The sequence below is a fragment of the Lutra lutra genome, chromosome 1, assembly GCF_902655055.1.
Source record: "Lutra lutra chromosome 1, mLutLut1.2, whole genome shotgun sequence".
NCBI classification, from domain to species: domain Eukaryota; kingdom Metazoa; phylum Chordata; class Mammalia; order Carnivora; family Mustelidae; genus Lutra; species Lutra lutra.
The window spans coordinates 148,609,827-148,634,025 of record NC_062278.1 but is presented as its reverse complement, the minus strand read 5'-3'; the positions used below and the strand labels follow the sequence as shown (position 1 = coordinate 148,634,025).

The following is a 24,199-nucleotide window of genomic DNA, read 5'->3' as shown; positions in this document are numbered from 1 at the left end:
ATTAGATGTTAACTTTGGGGAGAAGGGTGGGTGTTTTGACTTCTAAAAGACAAGCAATATTTCTGGGGGTGTCAGTAATATTTTCCTTCTACATCTGAGTGGTGGTAACATGGAGGTCTGCTCTGAGAAATTCTTCATGTGATTCACTGAACGTCACAATTATGTTCTGTGTACTTTTCTGTATATGTGTTTTATTAAAAAACTAACATGAAAACTTTAATTTAAAATTTTAAGTAGTGAAAATTTTTCTAAAACTCAGTCAGTTTTTAAAACCAGAACTTTTTTTCCCCCAACTATAAATGTATGCAATTATCCTACAGACAATGGAAAGCAATGTTGACTATTCAACTAGAACTTTGTAGAACATTGTGCAAACACCCTCTAGTCATAAATATATGACTAGAATGCCAACTATAAATAGTTTCCAGATATTAATGGAATAATTTCAGGTTAATTGTGTAACTTCATGTATTTTTTTTTTAATTAGAATGGGGAACCAAATATATTTCTGAGAATAAAGCAGTTAAGAGATTTATTTGGGAGCCCTTGTGAATGAAAGGGTTTTAGTTTGTTTTTACTGCTATATCTCCAGTGCTCAGAACAATGTCTAGGACATTTTAGGTGCTAGGTAAATAGCTGTTGAGAAAGAGTAAATGTATATTTGAATATTTTGCTCTCTGAGAGGAGTGTAGGGTGTGGCCAACACTCTTACTTCATGTCTATTCAATGTAGTGTTGCAATTGTAAATAAGTCTTAGCCTCCTGGACATTTTTGTCATTCTTGTTGCCTTGGGAACAGAGATGAGGCAGAAAAAAACAACATGGCCAAAGGCAAGGGTGTGGAACAGCCTGGCTCTGTGTGGGGAAGAGTTAGTAAGGAGTTCCTTTTGGCTGATGGGCAGGGGTGAGGGGAAGGGAGGGAGTTAATGATGGAAGATGGTAGAAATCATAAAGTTAGGGTAAGACGAATGCGTGACATTAAACATCAAATGATGACGCTAGAGCTTTCGTTTGAGCTCACACATGCCTGCATGTCGAGTTCCAGCTCCTAATGCCGCAGGGAAGGACACTGAAATGAACTGGCCCCATGGTAGCTACCCCATGGTAGCAGACACTACCATGTACAATTTTCCCCAAACCTGCAAACTTTTCTCTAAAATGCATGTGGGTGTCTAGGGAACATCAAGATATCTGCGGAAAAATGTACCTGATTGCCGTTGTGTGGTAGTAAGTCCTTGAAAGTACAACTCAATCTTTCATTCATTCAAAATGGATCTCCTGTTTATTGGGTTAATGTCTGAAGGTGGGGTGCATCTTGAAGACTCAGCCTTAGCCTGCTCACGACTCCAAATGGCAAGACTTTTTGAGTAAGCCTGACGGGGTTCTGACTGGTCTGGCGCAGCCTTCTCCACATGTCTATCAAAAATAACACATACTCGTGGAGTGAGTGCCTCCTGGAATGCCTTGATTCTAAGCATCATAATAAAATGAATCATCTACATTTAAGTATAAGCTTTGAAAAATGTAAAGTAAGCAGCACGAGCCTACATAGTCCCACTTCCCTTGAGCAGTGCTGAATCCGCAATTACGTGTTGAACAATAGGTATTCATAAATCAGGCAGAATGCTCATGAGAAAACAGTCCTCTAATTAAATAAAAGGAGAATCAGTGTTTCTTGTTGCAGGGATTGTTGTTGGGATTAAAGGATTGTTCTGGAGCACAGTGCACAGAATCAGAGACCTGGCTGCCTTCCTCTGCATTCGGCAGCCCCCACCTGTTGGGACGCCCCAAGCCCTGAGACCACCACGCTCCCCCTGTGGTGAAGCTCTCCTCATCTAGGCCACTGTGTTGCACAGTCTGAGCACTATTAAAAAGTGCTGGGCAGAGGTGGAGGGGTGGGGCAGGAGTTCAGTTGAGAGGCTGGTGCCAAGGTGTGCACCTTGGGACAGGGCTGTTTGCCAAAGGAGTACCTTGCTCTAATTCACTTAAGGATGCACTGTGATGCCACGGGGGCCTGCCCATCTCTCATACTCATGCCCTCTGCAGTTAGGGACCCTCTTGCTCTACCCCGGGCCCAGTGTCATACCTTCCTGGATCCGGAGCCAGACCTTCTGAGACAATGACCTATGCTCCCTTGAAGCATGAGCCCAGCACCCATCATTCATTATCTCCTGCCTCAACAGCTCTTTTCCCTCTCTCAGAACCTATCATCCTATAAGGGTTCTGCCTACTCTAAGGCTGCCCCAGAAATCTTTCCTTCCAGTTGGTCCTGTGCACTGACTCTGCTGAGGCCTGATGTTGAATTTCCTATAGATACAAGGCAATGTCATAATGCAAACTTTTAACACAAAACCCCAACTATTAGAGGTCAGCAAAGAAAGAGAAAATGAAGAAAACAGCTAATTTTCCCTTTGCCATTCCACTAAATAGGTGTAAGACCCAGGATAAGCCCACATCCCATAACGTAAACTTGTTGTACTAATTATGATTCTGCTTTTAAAAATAATATACATATTTATATATAACCCAGCCCCTAAATGCAAGCCAATTGTCTACTCTGGCATTCAACTATAGAAAGGATTTTATTTATTTATTTATTTTATTTCAGTTCTGGGGAAGAAAGGGCTGGAGGTGGAGGACATCATTTACATTTATACGATACTAGGATACTAGAAGATGAGAACTCTTGGGTATTTTCTGCTGTTAGTTTGACTATACATGATTTTTGTCTTATTGTTTAGAGCCTACCCATTGGTATAAAATATGAATCTGTAGTAAATGTTTTTAGGTTTTTACTTATATATTCTCCCAAAGGCTCATCTGAAGGCCTTGCCCCTAACACTCATGGCACGATGTGGGAAAGAACAATGCTCTCATTCTCCTCTCAGGGTCCTCCTGCTCCCAGGGGACTCTGTGTTAAAGCTTAATCCAACACTTTGCGGAATGTGTGTAGAATCCTTGTAAAAACACTGGGAAATATTTTCCTCAAAATCCTTTCTTTAGACTCAAGATCGTGGCCTTTTCTGAAATTCTGCATCTGAGATGGGGCAGAAGCCTGGTGAGCTGGGACTGCAGGTGGGCAGAGGGGCTGAGGGGGTAAGGGAAGATGGAGATGCAGAAGGACAAGAGTTCAGGCCAGCAGGCAAGCCATGCACAATGGTCAACTGAAAAAACATTCTAGCTTAGCCTAGATTATTCTGGAATCACATAAAAGAGCCGCCATAGAAGATTAGAGCTGGATTAAGTTCAATAAATTAAATTAACAATAAGCCAAATTTTTATGCTCTTCTAGCTTTCAAAAATTCATAGACAAGTAGCCTTGCCCTACCTTGTCATTTTAGAAACCAGGACACTGAAGCTCAAGGTGGTCTAAACTTGTCCAGTTACATGCAGGACACCAACGCACAGCCGAAGGCAAAGACTTTGTCTTTGAAAGAAAGAGTTTGCTTTTATATTTTTACATGGAACCATCTGTTTACATTTCTTCGATACCATCAAGTGTTCTCTGTTACCACCATTTTTCAAAGACTTTTTTTTTATTTTTAATAATTTGGAGCAGTTTTAGATTCCCAGCCTAATGGAGAGGAGCATACGAAGAATTTCTCATGCACTCCCTCCCCCCACACATGCTCAGCCTCCTCGGCCTCCCCCTCCTGGTGGCGCATTTGTTATAACTGATGACCTTACACTGACATGTCGTCGTCACCCAGAGTCCAAGTTTACGTGGCAATCATTCTTGGCGTGGTACAGGCTATGGGTCTGGACAAATGTATAACTGCATCTATTCACCATCCCACTGTCATGGAGGTATTTTTCACTCCCCTAACACTCCTCTGTGCTCTCTGCCTATTCATCCTCCTTCTTCCCTAAGCCCTGGCAACCACTGATCTTTTTACTGTCCCCATAGTTTTGCCTTTTCCAGAATGTCATGACCGTAACTTCTTTAAGATTATGAAATAACAAGATAAACTGCTTTTGAGGCATTCAAGAGACAGAATTCTTACTCTACATCCAGAAATACAGCTTTCCTGCCCCTTTGGGTGGAACTGTAGAACTTAGCGATGTACATGTAATGGCCAAAAATGGTGGAAAGTAATCAAGGAGAACATATGTGTGTTCTTCTACCCCTCGCTGCCTCATGGCAAACTACTTTCAAAAATGCTGTTTCTTAGGAGTCAGTACTGAGAACATTTTAGCATATGCACGGAGCATGACCAAGAGGCTGTTTCCAAGAGACCCCTCCCCAGGCTTTGTTGATGCTATCCAGAAAGAAGAAGCTCAGTGCTCCTAAGGCACGTGAATAAATCAGGCCCAGCTTCATAGCCCAAAGCCCTCTAAGACTCCCAAGGAAGATCCACATTTAAACAGATCAGAAGAATGTCTGGTTATCCTAAGCTAGGCTGGCATATGAGAGGCTGACGGAGTAGAGGAGGCCTCCTGGAGCCCAGGTCCTGGAGAAGCTTGGCTTGGGGGAGCATGTCCTGGATGAGGCTTGCATGACTCCAGCCACTCCTGTTCTCCAGCAGCCACGAAAGGTCAGGCTCGTCTTGGAAAGGGGAGCCAAGAATAGTTAGATGCTGTTCCACTGGGAGCCCAGGTCCCCGGAGAGGGCTATTCTGGGAGCAAATGCATAGTTTACGGCATCCAGTCATAGGGGCCGGAGTGTCGCTGGATCCTATCCCAAGGGCCAGGGCAGACACGGTGTCCTGTTTGTGTGAGTATCCCTAGCACTTTGTACATAATAGGCTCTTAGCAGATGCTTTCCGAGTGAATAAATAAACAGCATTTCGTTAATCCCCAAATAAAAGATAGCCTCTAAATGCTCAAAATCTTTCTTTGTCCGGAGTTTTTTTGTTTTTTTTTTTTTTTTTTTGACAGAGAGAGATCACAAGTAGACGGAGAGGCAGGCAGAGAGAGAGAGAGAGGGAAGCAGGCTTCTTGCTGAGCAGAGAGCCCGATATGGGACTCAATCCCAGGACCCTGAGATCATGACCTGAGCCGAAGGCAGCGGCTTAACCCACTGAGCCACCCAGGCGCCCCGCGGAGTTCTTAATATAGTCAGTCACAGAGACTGCTTCTGTGATTCTAGCTGCCAGCAAAATTGGTCCTATTACTGAAATGGCTGCAAATCCTCTCACCTGGCACCGTGTGGGCTCACTGTGGACCTTCAACTCAACTCAAAGGATAACCCCAGAAAATCAGGTGCCCACTAGGGCAGAGGAACATGCTTGGGGATGTGGCTTCTCTGGGTATGCCCATCTTTTTTTTTTTTTCCCCATGTAGGATTTTTAAATTCAGAACATGCAACTTGAATTGGAAACTTAATTACTAATACCACCTCTTTTTCTTGCTCTCTTATATGTCTGAATAATGCTCTGAGATTATTTTTATCTGGAGGAGAGTGACTATTGCTCTTTGGGTTAAAGCCAGAAAAGTTATTTTGTCTTTTTTGTAGGTGATTCCATACATACATGGGACATTAACCACAGAGAGCTCTTTGGATGGCACATGGGACTGTGATTACATTCACAATTATGAGAATGTAAGTTGGCGTGTATAAATTGTAATAGCTTTTAACATAATTTTTGAGCAATTATAGCCCTATTGCATTTTGCTGAGAATGTTCCATTTTGCTTCTTGATTCTGATATAATAAATGGGCTTCCTTAGACCAGAGATTGGCAAACTTTTTCTGAAAAGCCTCTAGGTAAATATTTTATCTGTGCAGCTTGCACAGTCTCTGTTCATGAGAGCAGACATAGACAATCCATAATGAATGACCGTGTCTGTGTTCCAATAAAACTTTATTTATGGTCACTGATGTTGGGAGTTCACATAATTTGCATGTGTTGTGAAATATTATTCTCCCTTTGATTTTTTTTAACCATTTAAAAATGTAAAATCAGGGACGCCTGGGTGGCTCAGTTGGTTGGACGACTGCCTTTGGCTCAGGTCATGATCCTGGGAGTCCCGGGATCGAGTCCCGCATCGGGCTCCCAGCTCCGTGGGAAGTCTGCTTCTCTCTCTGACCTTCTCCTCGATCATGCTCTCTCTCACTGTCTCTCTCTCAAATAAATAAATAAAATCTTTTTTAAAAAAATTAAAAAAAATAAAAATGTAAAATCATGGTTAGCTCATGGGATGTAAAAATAATAATAATAATAATAATAATAATAATAATAAGTGGCAGACCAGATTGGGCCTGCAGGCCACACATATTTGGCTGACCCTTGCCTTTGACTTCCTCAACATCATGACCAATGCCTCTCGTTCACCTGCTTTTCCTCAGAGGCCGACTGATTCCATTCAGACCTGTCTGTGGCAAGTTCCAGCACTGGGGGCTGAGCACCTATTTGCAATGCCCTTGGCTGCTACTGACAGCTAGCCTCAGCAGTCATACACCCAGAACTTTTGTCTCCGCCTCCCATTTTGAGAATAGGGTGAAAAACCTGCACTTCAGGATGTAAATCTGACATCATAGAAGTCATGGAAGGGACTGGATCATGCAAACCAGAAGCATAGAGAGGTTAACTTCCAATGGGGCAAACTTAGACCCGTAGGAAGCAGTAGAGGGAGGGAGCTAATCTATCTGTCCATGGTAATACAGTTTCTTCTACAAACTGTCCTGAGACATCCCACTGGGCTGGTGTTTGCATTGGCCATGTGCAGCACTGTGCCCAGCGACATTATATATCTCCAAGCAATTGATTCCTCTGATTTCCTCTCTCACTTTCTTCTTTCTGTACTCTTATTGCTTTCGGTTTGCACATCCCAAGTAAAGCACCGACACCTAATCCTTGCCTCAAGCTCTAATCTCTAGGGAACTCAGCTAAGACATTCTTAAGAATATATATAAACATTTACTAAAGGTTTCCCAGTCAAAAAAAAAAAATGTTGTCTAACAGTCAATGTGCTCAGAATACATGGCAAGGACTGCAAATTCAGCAAGGCCAGTTAGATAACATACATCAGGAGACAATGAAGAGTGGTGGCAAACTGGGGACTTAGGTTTCACTAAAAAGAAAAAATAAAATTCAGCTTCGATCATGATAATGCCATGCAGGGAAGAAAGCTTAGTAGTTCCAGATCTTTCTATTTTACAAGACCAGTTTTCAGTCTGTCATTTCCTGTGAATTTTCCTTGTTTTTAAATGTTGGAAACTAATTTTAAAACTTTAAACTCCATGTAGGGTTAAACATATTTATCTGTAGGCTGGAACTGGTTCCTGTAACCTCTGGTTTATAATTCCAAGAGGGAGATTGGAAAGGTTATAAACTGTAGAAGGAGAAATCAAGGAGAGTGGACAGGGTATCACCGGGTAATAGGTATGTCTCAGGTATGGGTATTTTTCACATGTTAGCTCCCCAGGAAAATGAACAAAGCACCAAAGTATTCACATTTTAGGGCTCTGTTCTGTTTCTTAAACTGCAAGTACTTGACCTCTGATTTTTGGAAAAAGGGTGTACTACCAGTCCTGGGATGGTGTTTATGATATGGATTAAGACAGGAAATGACTGTTGACATCATCTCTTTCCAGGCTCACGCCCAGTGTTTGCCTCTTTTGGGGACATCTCCAACAAGGAGGAGCCTCGCTTCCTTGAAGACCTCAGCTCAAAATCACTCAAAACATTTTATATCATATTTACATTTGTATGGATATGAATATTACATTCAGCTTACATTTATTTACTCTACCTCTAACTCTTGACTTTATATTTTTCTCCAGGCAATATATTTCAAATGTGCCCTATTCTACATGGGAGTCCTTTAAATTGAAAAGTTATTCTGTCTCATAAAATCCTTCTTCTCTAGGTTAAAACTACTCAGGTCCTTTAACCACTCTTCCCAAGGCATTTTAAGTCTTTTCACTATTTTGTTAATCTTTACTGAACATTTTCCTGATTGTCTAAATCTTTAAGGACTTGGAACCATAAATTGAATAAATACTATAGAAAGGACTTGATTAGTAAAGGGTAAAATTAAATGATCAGTTTCCATATACAGGATACTAAATTTTGATTAATTTAGTTTAACACTACATTAGTTTTTCAGGTCTTCATGCTGCTGGTACCTGTTACATTCAACTGCACAGGAATTAATTGCTTGTGTTCTTTTAAATTTCTACATTTTGCTGAATTCTCATTAAACCAGCTCTGTTTTATATTTTTAGTCCTATTTTACCTTTGTTCATCAATCGTTGATTTTATTTTATTTTACTTACTTACTTTTATTTTACTTTATTTTGTTTTTGTGTACATATTTTGCATGCTACCTGAAGCACTTTTGGAAATGAGTTGAAGTGTAAAGAAGTAATATATGAAGCACTGTAGCCAGTCATTTTTATTTCTCCTTACAGAGAGCAATGTTATGTTCTCCAAACCAGCCTGGATTAAAGGTTCACATTTCAGTATTCCTTTGGCAGACTATTAATTCATGTTTATTTTAAGAAATGAGTCCCATGGAGGTGTTTGCTAGCTAACATGTTGTTTTTCTTACTCTCTGTTAGTACACAAACTTACATGTGTATATATAAATATACATAGATCTATGCATATAAAATGAACATATATTCCTTGAAACATTATCTAATCCAAAATTCTCAAGGTTTTCAGCTGTCAGTTTCATTGCTTTGGAATGGTGTTTATTGCCATCTGCTCCTGTCCCATTCTTCAACTTTACAATTATGTTTTCATGAGTTAATTTTATCAGCAATCTCAAGAGCTCCATTTTGCCTTATATCAAATCATGTGGTAAATAACTATGTCAACCCCAGTACCAAGAACACTGGCAAATTCTTTTCTGGAATTTAGATGGTATCAGGCAGACTTCCACCAGAGAAAGAGAACCAGATAAAGAATAAACTGTTTTTTTTTTACAGAAATGTAACCTTTCACAGTTATGGAAGGTGGTTAAGGGGTTGATGTATGGCTGTTGTCTCTAAAGCTGAAGCTAGAGTCTGAAGTCAGCGGGGCAGGTGGTGGAGAAGGAAAGACAGATGTGAAGTAGGAGAGGGGGGGAAAAAAGACAAATGCAGGAGGACGATCTAAAACCCACAGGGACAAACTGGAAGACCCAGCAGCCTGTGTTTTGGAGCCTCCAGCGTCAATGATGAGAGTTACCTGCCGGAGAAATGTATGCTACATCACAGTGCTAAGCAAGCATGCACAGGCTTGGGCGCTGGAACCCCGGAGGGGGCCTTCACTGGGGAGCGGAAGGACCTGCGTGCCTGACTTCTTCTGCGCATGCCTACTTGCGTGTGCACTGACCTTCAGAGCTTTAAAATCAAATGATTTATGCTAGATTTCCATATGCCACCATGTAAGTTTCTCGTGGCCCATGATAACGTGGGATTATGCAATGGAAGGAATCCTGACAGACCGAGTTCCTGCTTAGCGAAATTGACACGGCATCCATGTGACATAGATTATCCTCCAGAGCTCTTTTTTTCCCTAGAGACAGTCTGAAGTCAGGAGTCTTAGAGCTCTTCTTCCCATCCTAAAGCCTTGTCGGGTTTCTCTGGCCCTCTTCCCAGTTCTGTCCCGGGGAGAGCAGGCATGGTGGCTTCTTCGTTGGCACCCCAGTCCCAAGTTCAGACACAGATCACCCCGCAGAGGATGGGAGAAGAAGGCTCTGTTGGGATCCCAGGCTTTCCCAGATTGGGCTGTTTATCCTCTTCCTCCCTTGGGGTGGGGGCTGCAGGCTGGTTCTCATGGCAGTTCCCAAGTAAACAGCCCTTTACTTCCTGGCTTTCTCTAATCAGGGTGGCAGGGGGATGTGTCCACCTCTGCAGCGGCCTTCCTGTGTTGACAACACTGTTTGTTCTTCCCATCTCCCTAGGGAGAAGCCACCTTATCTTTTCTGTGCAACATATTTGGGAAAAACACATTTTTCTCTCTTAAAGGAATTGATTGTTGTGTTTCTTAGACTAAAAAGAAAAGGCTTTCTGGATCCAAACAGTGACTTAAAAAAATAATCTGAATTCCTCTTACACAGCAAGGGAAAGAGCTATGCTGGTGGTGATTGGTGGCACATTTTGGATCACTCTGTGCTCTCAAAATATAGTGTGTGTGTGTGTGTGTGTGAGAGAGAGAGAGAAAGAGAAAGAGAGTTTGAAACATTTTTTTCAAACAACAGACCTACATTTCTTGTTTGTTTGTTTGTTTGTTTTGCTTTGTTTTGTTTTAGATTTTATTTATTTGACAGAGAGAGATCACAAGTAGGCAGAGAGGCAGGCAGAGAGAGAGGAGGAAGCAGGCTCCCGGCTAAGCAGAGAGCCCGATGCGGGGCTCAATCCCAGGACCCTGGGATCATGACCTGACTTGAAGGCAGAGGCTTTAATCCACTGAGCCATACAGGGGCCCCTACTTTCTTGTTTTAAGTAACCTGGGAATTTGTAGGTGTTGGTTGAGGCACTCAGGGTTTTGATAAGAAACTGTACTGGGTACTTAAACATAATTTAATTAAAAATGATCTCTCAAAGAGACCTAAATATAAAAAACAAACTGGTGGTTGCCAGAGGGAAGGTGGGGGTGGGGTGGGCAAATAGGTGAAGGGGAGTAACAAGTAGAAACCTCCAGTTATAAAATAAATAAGTCCCCGGGATGAAAAGATGAAAAGTACAGCATAGGGAATATGGTTAATTATATTTTAATCATGTGGCATTGTAACAGACAGTGACTGTGACTGTACTTATCATGGTGGGCACTGAGTAATGTACAAGACTGTTCAGTCACTATGTTGTCCACCTGAAACTAATTAACACTGTTAACTACACCTCAATAATATAAATAAATAAATAAATGTCTCTATACAGGAATTATTTGTATGGGGAGGGTCCTAGACTCAGGCTCCCTGGTTTGTAACAATAACATTTGTGAGAAATTTTTAAATATGTATATGTATATATATGTACATATATATAAATATAAAATATATAAATATATTATGTATATGAGTCATATATAATTTTAAATATATATTACATATAAATATTTTATAAAATATATTTATTTTAGATATTTTTAATATAATATATTTAATACATATAATAGATTTGTTATAATATATAAATATATCATATATTTAATAAATATATTTATTATGATATATAAACATATTTTGTATATTTATATATAATAAAATATTTTTATAAAACATAACACAAAATATTTTTATAGAATATAAATATAAATATAAATATATATTTAATATAAATATGTATTAAAATACATGTCTTTGCAATTACAAGGAAATTTGTCATTAACTCTGTGTTCCAACTGTCTTTTTCAGGTGGGTTCCCGTCTTTCCTTTCATTCATTACAGAGAACAACAAAGAGCTACAGGAATTTTCTCTCAATAATACAATTCTATGTGCAGGACTATTGGTCTGTTTTCTTTCCTTGATCTTTTCTGTGAGGTTAATTAAGGCTACCACGTTGAGGAGAGGGTAGAGCTGCCTTCAGATCTTTCATTGATTAGAAAAATGCATTGTTCCCCTCCAAATATCACATTGTACAGGGAGGCTATGTGTACATTGTCACTTTTGAGACAAAGTTAGTGAACTACAATAGGTTATGTGTGTGTGTGTGCATGTGTGTATGTTCAGTGTCTCAATTGTTCATGAAAATATTTTTTGGTCTCAATATTAATTAAATAGGCATTGATAGCATTATTTGCTATGTTGAAAGCATTAGCCTCTATTTGGAATCAGAGATGAGTCCTCAAGTATTTCCTAAATTAGTTGGTGAGACAGTCATACAATTAACCACTGTACCAAGCAGAAAGAACTAACTGATGTAACTAGGGGTAGACACCATGCATTTTGGCAATTTGAAGAGAGGAGGAATGATTCATCTGATTTGGGGGGGTTGGAACTTATTAAGATCGAGTTGAGTTGATCCTTAAATGGTTGGTAGAAACTTATTAAGATCGAGTTGAGTTGATCCTTAAATGGTTGGTAGATAAAGGTTTAAAGGAGCACATGGCATTGGCTGGACCAAGAACACTTGTTTCATTTTTTATTGATAGTTCTATATCATCTTTTTCTTGTTTTGGAACATGTTGGAACAGTGCCTAGTGGTGTTTTTGTAAACCAAGCTATGGATCAGAGCAAAGAGTGAGAGTGATGTCCAAGACTTAATACTCAGAGCTAACAAGTTGAGTACCTATTCTCTGCCAAGCACAGTACATGGATTTTCCCATTTAACCTCTGTAATCAACTTGCAAGAGAGATAATATTAATGTGTCTATTTGAGGCTTTAATGGATCAGGTAACTTGCAAAAGACACAGTCAGTAGGTGATAGAAACAAGGATTCAACTCCTGATGCTCCAAATCTGGAGACTGAACTCTTAAATATGCTAATACGCCACCTTACCAGAAAACTTGATAGCCTATTATTCTAAAGCAGATAGATCTGAAATTGCATGGTCCTAGCAATGACTGCTTATTTGTCACACAGCACACTCATGTCCTGGATGTGGCTGTGGGGTAGAGTGAGTCACCATCCTCTCTCCTCCCCTCCATAGTCCTCATTACTCTTGGAACTCTTTTCTCCCGCTTGGGCTACTAGACTGTAAGAATTCAATTCTTGCCTCCTCTCTTACCCTCAAAACCACCTGCTTTTTTTTCTGACTCACATTAGGAATCACCTGAAATTAATAGCCCAGTGTTTTTATTTTAAGTTTTATTTCCTGACTAACAGAAATATACAGCTTCAACAATCCACAAATCATAAGAAACATGCTTTCTGTTGCATCTGAGAATGATGTCCCATGGTCTATCATAATCCCAGAAAGATCTAAAATGTTATTTCAAAATAACATAAGCTGCCTTTATAAACCTGTGTTTTGTAAATGATTAACTGAAACTGACGAAGGCCTTCATTATTGATTTCCTAGGACAGGACATTCATTCATTTGGTTTTATGTCCTGGACCCTGAGTACTTTACGAAAGACCATGAGACTAGCATGAAGCAATCCATGTTCAAATTCGGATTCTGTGACTCATCAGTCTGCTCACATCTTCAAGATATGATCAGAACGTAGGTTGGTCTTATTCCAAACAAAGCCTGTGTTTCGGGATACGTGGGTGGCTCAGTTGGTTGGACGACTGCCTTCGGCTCAGGTCATGATGCTGGAATTCCAGGATTGAGTCCCGCATCGGGCCCCCAGCTCCAAGGGGAGTCTGCTTCTCCCTCTGACCTTCTCCTTGCTCATGCTTTCTCTCACTGTCTCTCTCTCAAATAAATAAATAAAATCTTTAAAAAAAAAAAACAAAAAAAAAAAACAAAAAAACAAAGCCTGATCACAATTCCGGACTTCAAGCTCTATTACAAAGCTGTCATCATCAAGACAGCATGGTACTGGCACAAAAACAGACACATAGATCAATGGAACAGAATAGAGAGCCCAGAAATAGACCCTCAACTCTATGGTCAACTCATCTTTGACAAAGCAGGAAAGAATGTCCAATGGAAAAAAGACAGCCTCTTCAATAAATGGTGTTGGGAAAATTGGACAGCCACATGCAGAAAAATGAAATTGGATCATTTCCTTACACCACACATGAAAATAGACTCAAAATGGATGAAGGATCTCAATGTGAGAAAGGAATCCATCAAAATCCTTGAGGAGAACACAGGCAGCAACCTCTTCAACCTCAGCTGCAGCAACATCTTCCTAGGAACATCGCCAAAGGCAAGGGAAGCAAGGGCAAAAATGAACTATTGGGATTTTATCAAGATCAAAAGCTTTTGCACAGCAAAGGAAACAGTGAACAAAACCAAAAGACAACTGACAGAATGGGAGAAGATATTTGCAAACGACATATCAGATAAAGGGCTAGTGTCCAAAATCTATAAAGAACTTAGCAAACTCAACACCCAAAGAACAAATAATCCAATCAAGAAATGGGCAGAGGACATGAACAGACATTTCTGCAAAGAAGACATCCAGATGGCCAGCAGACACATGAAAAAGTGCTCCATATCACTCGGCATCAGGGAAATACAAATCAAAACCACCATGAGATATCACCTCACACCAGTCAGAATGGCTAAAATTAACAAGTCAGGAAATGACAGATGCTGGCGAGGATGCGGAGAAAGGGGAACCCTCCTACACTGTTGGTGGGAATGCAAGCTGGTGCAACCACTCTGGAAAACAGCATGGAGGTTCCTCAAAATGTTGAAAATAGAACTACCCTATGACCCAGCCATTGCACTGCTGGGTATTTACCCTAAAGATACAAACGTGGTGATCTGAAGGGGCACATGCACCCGAATGTTTATAGCAGCAATGTCTACAATAGCCAAACTATGGAAAGAACCTAGATGTCCATCAACAGACGAATGGATAAAGAAGATGTGGTATATATACGCAATGGAATACTATGCAGCCATCAAAAGAAATGAAATCTTGCCATTTGCGACGACGTGGATGGAACTAGAGGGTATCATGCTTAGTGAAATAAGTCAATCGGAGAAAGACAACTGTCATATGATCTCCCTGATATGAGGGAGAGGAGATGCAACATGGGGGGTTGAGGGGGTAGGAGAAGAATAAATGAAACAAGATGGGATTGAGAGGGAGAGAAACCATAAGTGACTCTTAATCTCACAAAACAAACTGAGGGTTGATGGGGGGGAGGGGGACTGGGAGAGGGGGGGTGGGGTTATGGATATTGGGGAGGGTATGTGCTATGGTGAGTGCTGTGAAGTGTGTAAACTGGCGATTCGCAGACCTGTACCCCTGAGGATAAAAATATATGTTTATAAATAAAAAATTAAATATTAAAAAAAAAAAACAAAAAAAAAACAAAGCCTGTGTTTCTTCCACTAAACTGTAAACACCTTACTTTGGAGACCACATGTTGTATTTTTCAAAACTCCCCAAGCAGGAGCAGGAGTTTCTTTTTCTGTTGAGAAAGATCTTTCTTAATGAGCCCAAGATGATCCAACTCAATGCAAACATAAGGGCCCAAGGCTTGAATACTTGTCTTTACAAAATCACACTGGCCACGTGGCCTAGATGCCTGACCATATATTTCACTTCCTTTGGGGTAAGCTCTCCATTTTTCTTGCAGGTGGAAAATTACTAGTATTAATACAGTCTCAGGCCAGTTAATGAGGTGCATTTGAGCCCTCCCAGTGGGAGCAGGGCCTAATTGCATTTGCAAGCAGCCACCTGCAAGCATAAATTGTCAGTTCAACACTGCCTATTGGGGGGGGCAGCAAAGTTTCCAATACTGTTCAATTGTCCCCATGGATGTGCAGTTTGGTTCAAAATGTTGAATATGTGTGGGGGTGTGAACGAACATTTGATCTGTACATACAAGAAGGGGAGTGCAGAAGACAAGGCAAAGAAAGGCAGAGAAAGGCACCTGTCTTTATTTCAGCCTAGCCCTAAAATCCAAACCTTTTAAAAATACATCTTTAAAGCCATCACAAGCATATGCTTCCATGGTAATATTCAATTATAATCTTTTCCTCAGAGAAGTGTGGAACTGAGGATTGCCATTGGCTCACAAAGAACTGGGCATGCCAGAACTGGTCTGAGCAGTGTGCTTGCTTGCTTAGTTTCTTGGGAATTCCTTCAACTTGAAGATAGTTTAGTACATATGAAGTGAGAATAAATAAAGGAAATGGTGAGATCTTTTCTTTTTTTGAATGTTTTCCCATGCTCTACTCTTTAAGAAGAAATTTACCACGCTTTGGGAAAAAAAAAAAAGATTGAACTTGATTTTATTTTTTATAGATTGAATTGTAATATTAATCAGAGGTTTTAGAAGTAATTTTGGTAAAACATCCTGTGAAAGAACAAAACTGTAATTAAACCAAGCAGTGTAAAATCATGTTGACTCAATCAGCTGAGTCATCCCCTACCAGAATTGACGTCCTTCTAATGAACAAGAAATATTGTCTAGCAATCCGAAATTGGCAGGAGAGGTCATTTATTACAACGCAGGGAAAAAAGAGAGAGAGAGAGTCTGTTTCATAATTTTCGTTTGGTTTGACAGCAATTAAATCCTTCTGAGACCCCCATGGAAGGGGACACATTTGATAAAGGTCTGTCACTGGAAATCAATGCCATTCTTTTCTCCCTTTGCCCTTTACTTCATCTCGGGATGAAGTATTACCTTTTAATAATTTTTCTCTAACAGTTTCCTCCTCTTGCTTTTAGGAACACAGGAGTCATGCAGAGCTCTGATGATGGTGCCAGGAAAACTCTCGCGTTAAAAAACAAAAAAAAAACACCCCCAAAAACACTAGGGTCTAATGACCTCCACTGCCACTGCTAGGCTGTGACATTGGACAAAATACTCAGCCTCTCTGGCATTGGTTTCCTCACTGATAGAATAAGAATAATGGTAAATCCATGTTATGAAGTTGTTGAGAGAATTCAGTGATTCAGATTACATTTGGCAATTAGCACTTCGGTTGAGAGAATATGGTCTATATACTTTAGCACTGGGTGTCTTTATTCTACATCTTAGCATATGGCACATTTTATAGGCATTTCCAAGCTGACATGCATAGGGTACAAGAATCTAATAAACCTGCATTGTATGCTTCAGAATGGAACTTTAGATTCTATAAGATTGGGACACACCTGGGTGGCTCAGTCATTTAAGGGTCTGCCTTTGACTCAGGTCATGATCTCAGGGCCCTGGGATCAAGTTCTGCATCAGGCTCCCTGCTCAGCAAGGAGTCTGACCCTCCCTCTCCCACTCTGCCCTGGCTTATGATCTCTGTCTCTCTCTCTCTCTCTCTCTCTCTCTCTCTCTCTCTCTCTCTCACACACACACACACACACACACACTCTCTGTCTCAAATACATAAATAAACAAATAAATAAACAAATCTTAGATTCTAAAAGATAGATGATAGGTAGATAGGTAGGTGGATGATAGATTGATAGATGATAGATAGATGATAGATAGATAGATAGATAGATAGATAGATAGATAGATAGATAGATATAGGTGATAGATAGATCCAAATTATCCCAAAGGCAGAGTAGATTCCAGGTTTCTTTGTTGCCTGACTCTTGCTAGTGAAACACTGGTGCGTTTGTCCTGGGGGATCTTTCTGGTATGTGCCGTCAGAGCACTTGGAAGGACAGAGGGCTGGCACTACTTAAGTTTACTCACTAGTGTATAGACTGTTATACGTGTTTGATACTAAATGTTTCTATGTGTGAAATAATTTGTTCTTTGATTTGTTTCATTGCAACCTGGTCATGATGGTTGAGAAAGAGTACCACCAACAGTTGGAAGTTACTGATATGGACCCAAAAAGGCATGATGATTTTGAATGACACAACTGGCTTAATACAAAACAATATATTTTAGGAAATTTAACTGTAATACAGAATCATTGTAAAGCAAAAGCTGGTTTAGTTGTTTGTTTGTTTGTTTGTTTTTCCCATTGATTTAACCATCTTCCAAGGGCCCCACGTGAGAGCTTTTCTTTGGCAAAGGTGTATAGTCCATACAAACAGATGCACCTTCCACATTAACTTCCCATTTCTGAGTCAAAAGAGTCCAGCCGAATCACAGTCAATATGTACCCAGAGAGGCTCACATTTGGCTGATGCTTTTGTAGATATGATCCTGTAGGTCTCAGGCTTGTCACCTACTACTGTGTTCTTGTTTCTTCATTGTCTGCCAAGGAATGTCTTGAGGGTTATTTTGATCCCACTCTATGTTTAGAACTAGGCCTTTACATGGTTTTCAGTTTTTTGTCTGTTTGCTGGATATTTTGCCCCTTCCTTCCTTCCTTCCTTCCTCCCTTTCTTTCTTTCTTTCTCTCTCTCATTCTATCTTTCTTCCCTTCCCTTTCCTTTTTTTTTTTTTTTGAGACTTCAATAACTAGTAGGATTGTTGGTTGAATTATACAGGCTTCATTTACCCATCTTATCACTGCCTTTCCCTCAAATGAAAGTTTGTCATTCACATGCCCTTACTTCCTAATGACCTCATTCGTGCCAAAATTGGAACTTGGAATCTGAGATCCAGATTTTTCTCTGACTCAGTTTCCTGTGTTCTGAAAGAAACTCTTTTTTCCTATGTTAGTTGTCATTCTTCCTTTGTTAAGGCTTAAGTGGCGTTAAGGTAAATTCTCATGTTATCCTCTAATGCCAGTTTGAGCCTTTTAAAATATTGGAAGCGCTCCCACCAATGAATTGTGTTCCCACAATTTCCTAGCATCATTCATTGCTCTCATTTCACAGATGCAAATACAAAAACACATCCTTTTGTACATAACAATCATAAATACTTTCCCAAGGTCAGGAACATTTGTATCAGGAAAACCTTATTTTACCAAAGAACAGGATGTCCTGATAAACTTAATATTCTGAGAATTATCATATGTACCTATCAAGGATCCCATTGTGAAGCCTTCTACTCTCTCCACTGAGAAAGTGGTAAATCCTTGGTCTGTCTTCACTGTCTCCCAAGGGATCCAAGTACTAACTCAAGGATTCATAAATTGTGAAAGACAAGTATTTATAACACAGGGAAAAGAAGGAAACTTTGATGATTGAGCATTTTCCAGGTTATTCTGATGTGTTAATTCCTAGAGCTATTTCTGCTTTGACCCTATTTTGTTTGTTTGGTTTGGTTTGGTTTAGTTTTTTGTGAATTTTTTTTCTTTTTTTGCTTTTGACTTTTATCTTAATGTTTGCTTTTGTCAACTCTAGAATTTCTGGTTTTCACTATTGACTGGACTCCTGTGTTAGTCAGTTTTTGGTTGGCCTTATTTTTATTCCTTTTTTTTTTTTTTTTTTTTGTGGTAGGTAAGGCATAACTCCTTACCTCAGCCCAAAGCTGATGCTGACCCAAAGGTTTATTTCTAGAGTCTAGTCACCTTATCAATAATCTCCTGTGCTCACCTGAGAGTGCTGTTACTCTGTGAGAAGTTAATGGGTGTTTTTCTTTTTTTAAGATTTTATTAATTTATTTGACACAGAGAGAGAGAGGTCACAAATAGGCAGAGAGAGAGGAGGAAGCAGGTTCCCCGCTGAGCAGAGAGACCTATGTGGGGCTCGATCCCAGGACCCTGAGATCATGACCTGAGCCGGAGGCAGAGACCTAACCCACTGAGCCACCCAGGCACCCATTAATGGGTGTTTTATAGACAAAACAAAAAACAAACAACAACAACAGCAACAACAACAACAACAAAAAAAAAACAAACAAAAAATAGTGCCAGCTTTTTCCTACTTCAATAATCAAAATATGAATTACATATGAGAAAAACAGAAAACAGAAAGCACTTCAATATAGCTCTTACTGTTCACAATAATTTACCTTTCAAAAGGATAAAACCAGGAACTTGCAAGTAGTTGATGCGATTATGACATTACTGTTCAGAAAAGACTGCCTGACAAAGCGTGGATTTTCCATAATTCAGAATCAGGCTCAGATCACATCTGTCACCTCCCAAGAGTGACTTGTTAGTGACTCTTCGAAGTTTGTAGTCTGCAAAGGTTGTGTCCCAGAGACTTTGGAGTCAAATATATGTGTCCAAGTTTTTTTTTTTTTTTTTTAAAGATTTTATTTATCCACTTGACAGAGAGAGATCACAAGTAAGCATAGAGGCAGGCAGAGAGAGAGGAGGAAGCAGGCTCCCTGCTGAGCAGAAAGCCCTATGTGGGGCTCGAACCCAGGACCTGGGATCATGACCTGAGCCGAAGGCAGCGGCCTAACCCACTGAGCCACCCAGGCGCCCCTGTGTCCAAGTTTTTTGAACAGCTGCGATACCCTGAGTATATTCCTTACATGTTTGAGATTTTGTTATTTCCTTTATAAACAAGTATTCAAATATCTATCCCAGAATGTAATTGTAAAGACCTAATAGGCTCATATATACACACATACATTTAGCAGAAAAGATGGAGCAAATTTGCTGCTTTGATTATCCTGGAAATGATTATAAAGCAGAATTTATAGAAAAAAACAGTATCTGCTAAGAGACTCAGAAACTCATAACTTGTAACTCATGTGAACCAAAGTATATTTAGAAACTTTGTTGTGCAAACACTGAAGAGTAGAGACAATCTAATCTAGTAAGCAACTTTTGCATCAGGCAGGTTTGATGACCTCAGGTTCTCATCTCATGAGATGAATATGCCTGCATCTAGGACCACACAGGTATAGAGAGGCAGAAGGAACATTATTATTATTATTATTTTTAGATTTTATTTATTTATTTGACAGAGAGAGAGATCACAAGTAGGCAGAGAGGCAGGCAGAGAGCAAGGGGGAAGCAGGCTCCCTGCTGGGCAGAGAGCCAGATGTGGGGCTTGATCCCAGGACTCTGAGATCACGACCTGAGCTGAAGGCAGAGGCTTAACCCACTGAGCCACCCAGGTGCCCCAGAACATTATTATTTTTTTAAAAGATTTTATGTATTTATTTGATCGAGAGAGAGCACAAGCAAGGGGTGGAGGAGAGGAGAGGGAGAAGCAGACTCCCCACTGAACAGGGAGCCCGACTCTGGGGCTCAATCCCAGGACCTATTCATGACCTGAGCCGAAGGCAGGCACTCAACCAACTGAGCTACCTAGGCGCCCCCACAAGGAGCATTCTCTATCTGAGTTGAGCACTGACGGTGTGACCTTTCAGATCTCTCTGTGCCCCTGTTCCCTGACTCATTCTTGTGTTATACTAAGACTTCAGTGGGTCTAGTGTTTTGCTCATCTTTGAATTATACTCTCATTAAGACAGTGGTATATTTCTTTACTAATCTCTAAGCACACCTCTGTTCACAATTCTGTGCTAATAAAGTTGGGAGACTCAAGATGGCAATTCGATTTCTGATTATCACATACCCCAAGTGCAGTGACCAAGGAGTATGTCAGAAGGTTCTCCAATCACATCCACTTAAGTAGGAAGGAGCAGCATGGTTGTTAAGTGAGGGTTGGTGAGTTGCTGGGTAGGGCTCAGGGTGCTGGTTGAGGGTCAAACATTTGTTGATACTGCGTTAGATCACTATAGCTTGGGAACTTAAACAAAAAAGTACATTTCTGATCATTGTTTTTCTAAACCTTTTTCTTACAAAAGTGGAGCAACATCTTTAGTTTTGGGGGCTTCCCTTTTCCCCCCTTAACTCACCCATTGTCAACTTCCTGGTACATCTAGAGGCAAGCCAGCTTCCAGAAGTTGATTCACTGGATACCCAAGGCAAATGTGTTCAGGGTGACCGATCCACCCAGCTTCCATTTTCAAAAGCTATTTCTGATGAACCGCTTTCCATTTTTGCCCCTGCTTCTTGTTACTACCAGCTGGAGAATGAAAGAAACAGAGAGACATGGAGACTGGGGCATAAGGAAGGTATTTCACAGGGATAATGATTGAATATGAAAATGGCTATGCCCAAAGACATTATATTGGTAAGGATTCTCCACATACTCAAAAAACATGCATTCTGGAATATTTTCTTGCATATCAGGGACTACTACCATTGTCTGTTTGCATGATTAATGATATACTCTTGAAAAATATATTCATAAGAATGATCCCTATTTGAGAATGTCATCTTATAATTATGTGCCTCTTACCTCTGCAGTGTTTCTCTTCTTTCCCATAGCTTCCCCTCCTCAGTTCTCATCCCCTGCCATTTCTTTGGCCTCTTCCTCTCTTTGCCCTTTGGCTCCATCAAGAGCAGTGGGGACTGTGACAAAAACAAATTAAGCATGCCTTGAAATGTTGCAATGAGGACAAAATCAAAACCCATGAACCATAGCTAAATAGTTGAAAGGTATAAGTGATTTTGATGTATCAGTCATTTGGCAAATTAGTCTTTCCACTAATTGGATTTAGGCAAACTGTCCACTCAGCAAATAGATTTCTAGTGAATTCATCTAGACCCTGGGTGTTCTGAGAAGAGATAGACTGGTGAAAACATGGAATTTGGAATTTGGAAGAGATAATTTTTTTATGTAAATTGCTCTGGAGACCGACAGTAAAATGTAGTTCTGTGCAAACAAGATTGTCATGGCTCAGGTGATCCCCAGCCTGGAAAGATAGGTGCCCTAGTTATATCGGATACTGATGATAGACCTCGACTCGATAGCCCTGTGTTCACTGGGAACCTCACCAATTTTATCACACTTAGGAAATAAGGAGAATGAGCATAGCAAAATTTCTGTGATGTGTTTGGCCAAAATCATTTTTCAAATGATTGGCGAGAAAGATTATGAAAGTACTTTTTTAATATGTTTGGCATATTTTAAAAATATGAAATATCATAAATGGTGTTGGGAAAATTGGACAGCCACATGCAGAAAAATGAAATAGGATCATTTCCTTACACCACACACGAAAATAGACTCAAAATGGATGAAGGATCTCAATGTGAGAAAGGAATCCATCAAAATCCTTGAGGAGAACACAGGCAGCAACCTCTTCGACCTCAGCCGCAGCAACATCTTCCTAGGAACATCGCCAAAGGCAAGGGAAGCAAGGGCAAAGATGAACTATTGGGATTTTATCAAGATCAAAAGCTTTTGCACAGCAAAGGAAACAGTGAACAAAACCAAAAGACAACTGACAGAATGGGAGAAGATATTTGCAAACGACATATCAGATAAAGGGCTAGTCTCCAAAATCTATAAAGAACTTAGCAAACTCAACACCCAAAGAACAAATAATCCAATCAACAAATGGGCAGAGGACATGAACAGACATTTCTGCAAAGAAGACATCCAGATGGCCAACAGACACATGAAAAAGTGCTCCACATCACTCGGCATCAGGGAAATACAAATCAAAACCACAATGAAATATCACCTCACACCAGTCAGAATGGCTAAAATGAACAAGTCAGGAAATGACAGATGCTGGCGAGGATGTGGAGAAAGGGGAACCCTCCTACACTGTTGGTGGGAATGCAAGCTGGTGCAACCACTCTGGAAAACAGCATGGAGGTTCCTCAAAATGTTGAAAATAGAACTACCCTATGACCCAGCCATTGCACTGCTGGGTATTTACCCTAAAGATACAAACGTAGTGATCTGAAGGGGCACATGCACCGGAATGTTTATAGCAGCAATGTCTACAATAGCCAAACTATGGAAAGAACCTAGATGTCCATCAACAGACGAATGGATAAAGAAGATGTGGTATATATACACATTGGAATACTATGCAGCCATCAAAAGAAATGAAATCTTGCCATTTGCGATGACATGGATGGAACTAGAGGGTATCATGCTTAGCGAAATAAGTCAATCGGAGAAAGACAACTATCATATGATCTCCCTGATATGAGGGAGAGGAGATGCAACATGGGGGGTTGAGGGGGTAGGAGAAGAGTAATGAAACGAGATGGGATTGGGAGGGAGACAAACCATAAGTGACTCTTAATCTCACAAAACAAACTGAGGGTTGATGGGGGAAGGGGGGTTGGGAGAGGGGGGGTGGGGTTATGGATATTGGGGAGGGTATGTGCTATGGTGAGTGCTGTGAAGTGTGTAAACCTGGCGATTCACAGACCTGTACCCCTGGGGATAAAAATATATTATATGTTTATAAAAAATAAAATTAAAAAAAATATGAAATATCAGGGACACCTGGATGGCTCAGTCTTTTGAGTGTCCTACTCATGATCTCGGGGTTGTGAGGTTGAGCCCTACATCCAGTGCTGTCCTGGGCATAAGGACTGCTTAAGATTCTCTCTCCCTCTGTCCTTTCCCCCCAACCTCTTGTTCACTCTCTCTCTCTCTAAAAAAGAAATAAGCATTTAAAAAACTTTAAAAATATGCAGCATCGCACGATTTTTGTTTGTTTGGTGGTCCTTACTGAAATCCCAGCTCTGGAGCTCAACTTCAGAGGTACCAGGTTTTAAGCATTTTATTTGGTTCTCTCACTCAGTCATCACAACAACTCTAGAAGGAAAACACTTTCATTACTCCTAGTTTATGAGGGAAAATTGAACTTAGTGAAGTTAATCTGATCATAATTTTTTTGCTAATACATAGGGATTCAGAATTTGAACAAAGTGGCAAGGCTCAGTCTAGTCCAGCACTGTCCAATAAAAAGAGAATAGGAGACATGTACGTAATTTTATGTTTACAGGTAGCCACATTTAAAAAGTAAAAAGAAGTAAGTGAAATTGGGACGCGTGGGTGGCTCAGTTGGTTGAGAGTCTGACTTCAGCTCAGGTCATGATCCCAGGGTCCTGGGACTGGGTCC

At 40.4% G+C, this 24,199-nt stretch overlaps 1 long non-coding RNA gene across 1 annotated transcript; it reads left to right on the top strand.

Annotated features, from left to right (window-relative positions):
- Positions 1-5,006: 5,006 nt before the first annotated feature.
- On the top strand, positions 5,007-11,376 carry LOC125105431 (uncharacterized). The gene is made up of 3 exons (XR_007128900.1): positions 5,007-5,248; positions 5,455-5,541; positions 11,288-11,376. It is a non-coding gene; the product is annotated as an uncharacterized LOC125105431 (long non-coding RNA).
- Positions 11,377-24,199: the final 12,823 nt, after the last annotated feature.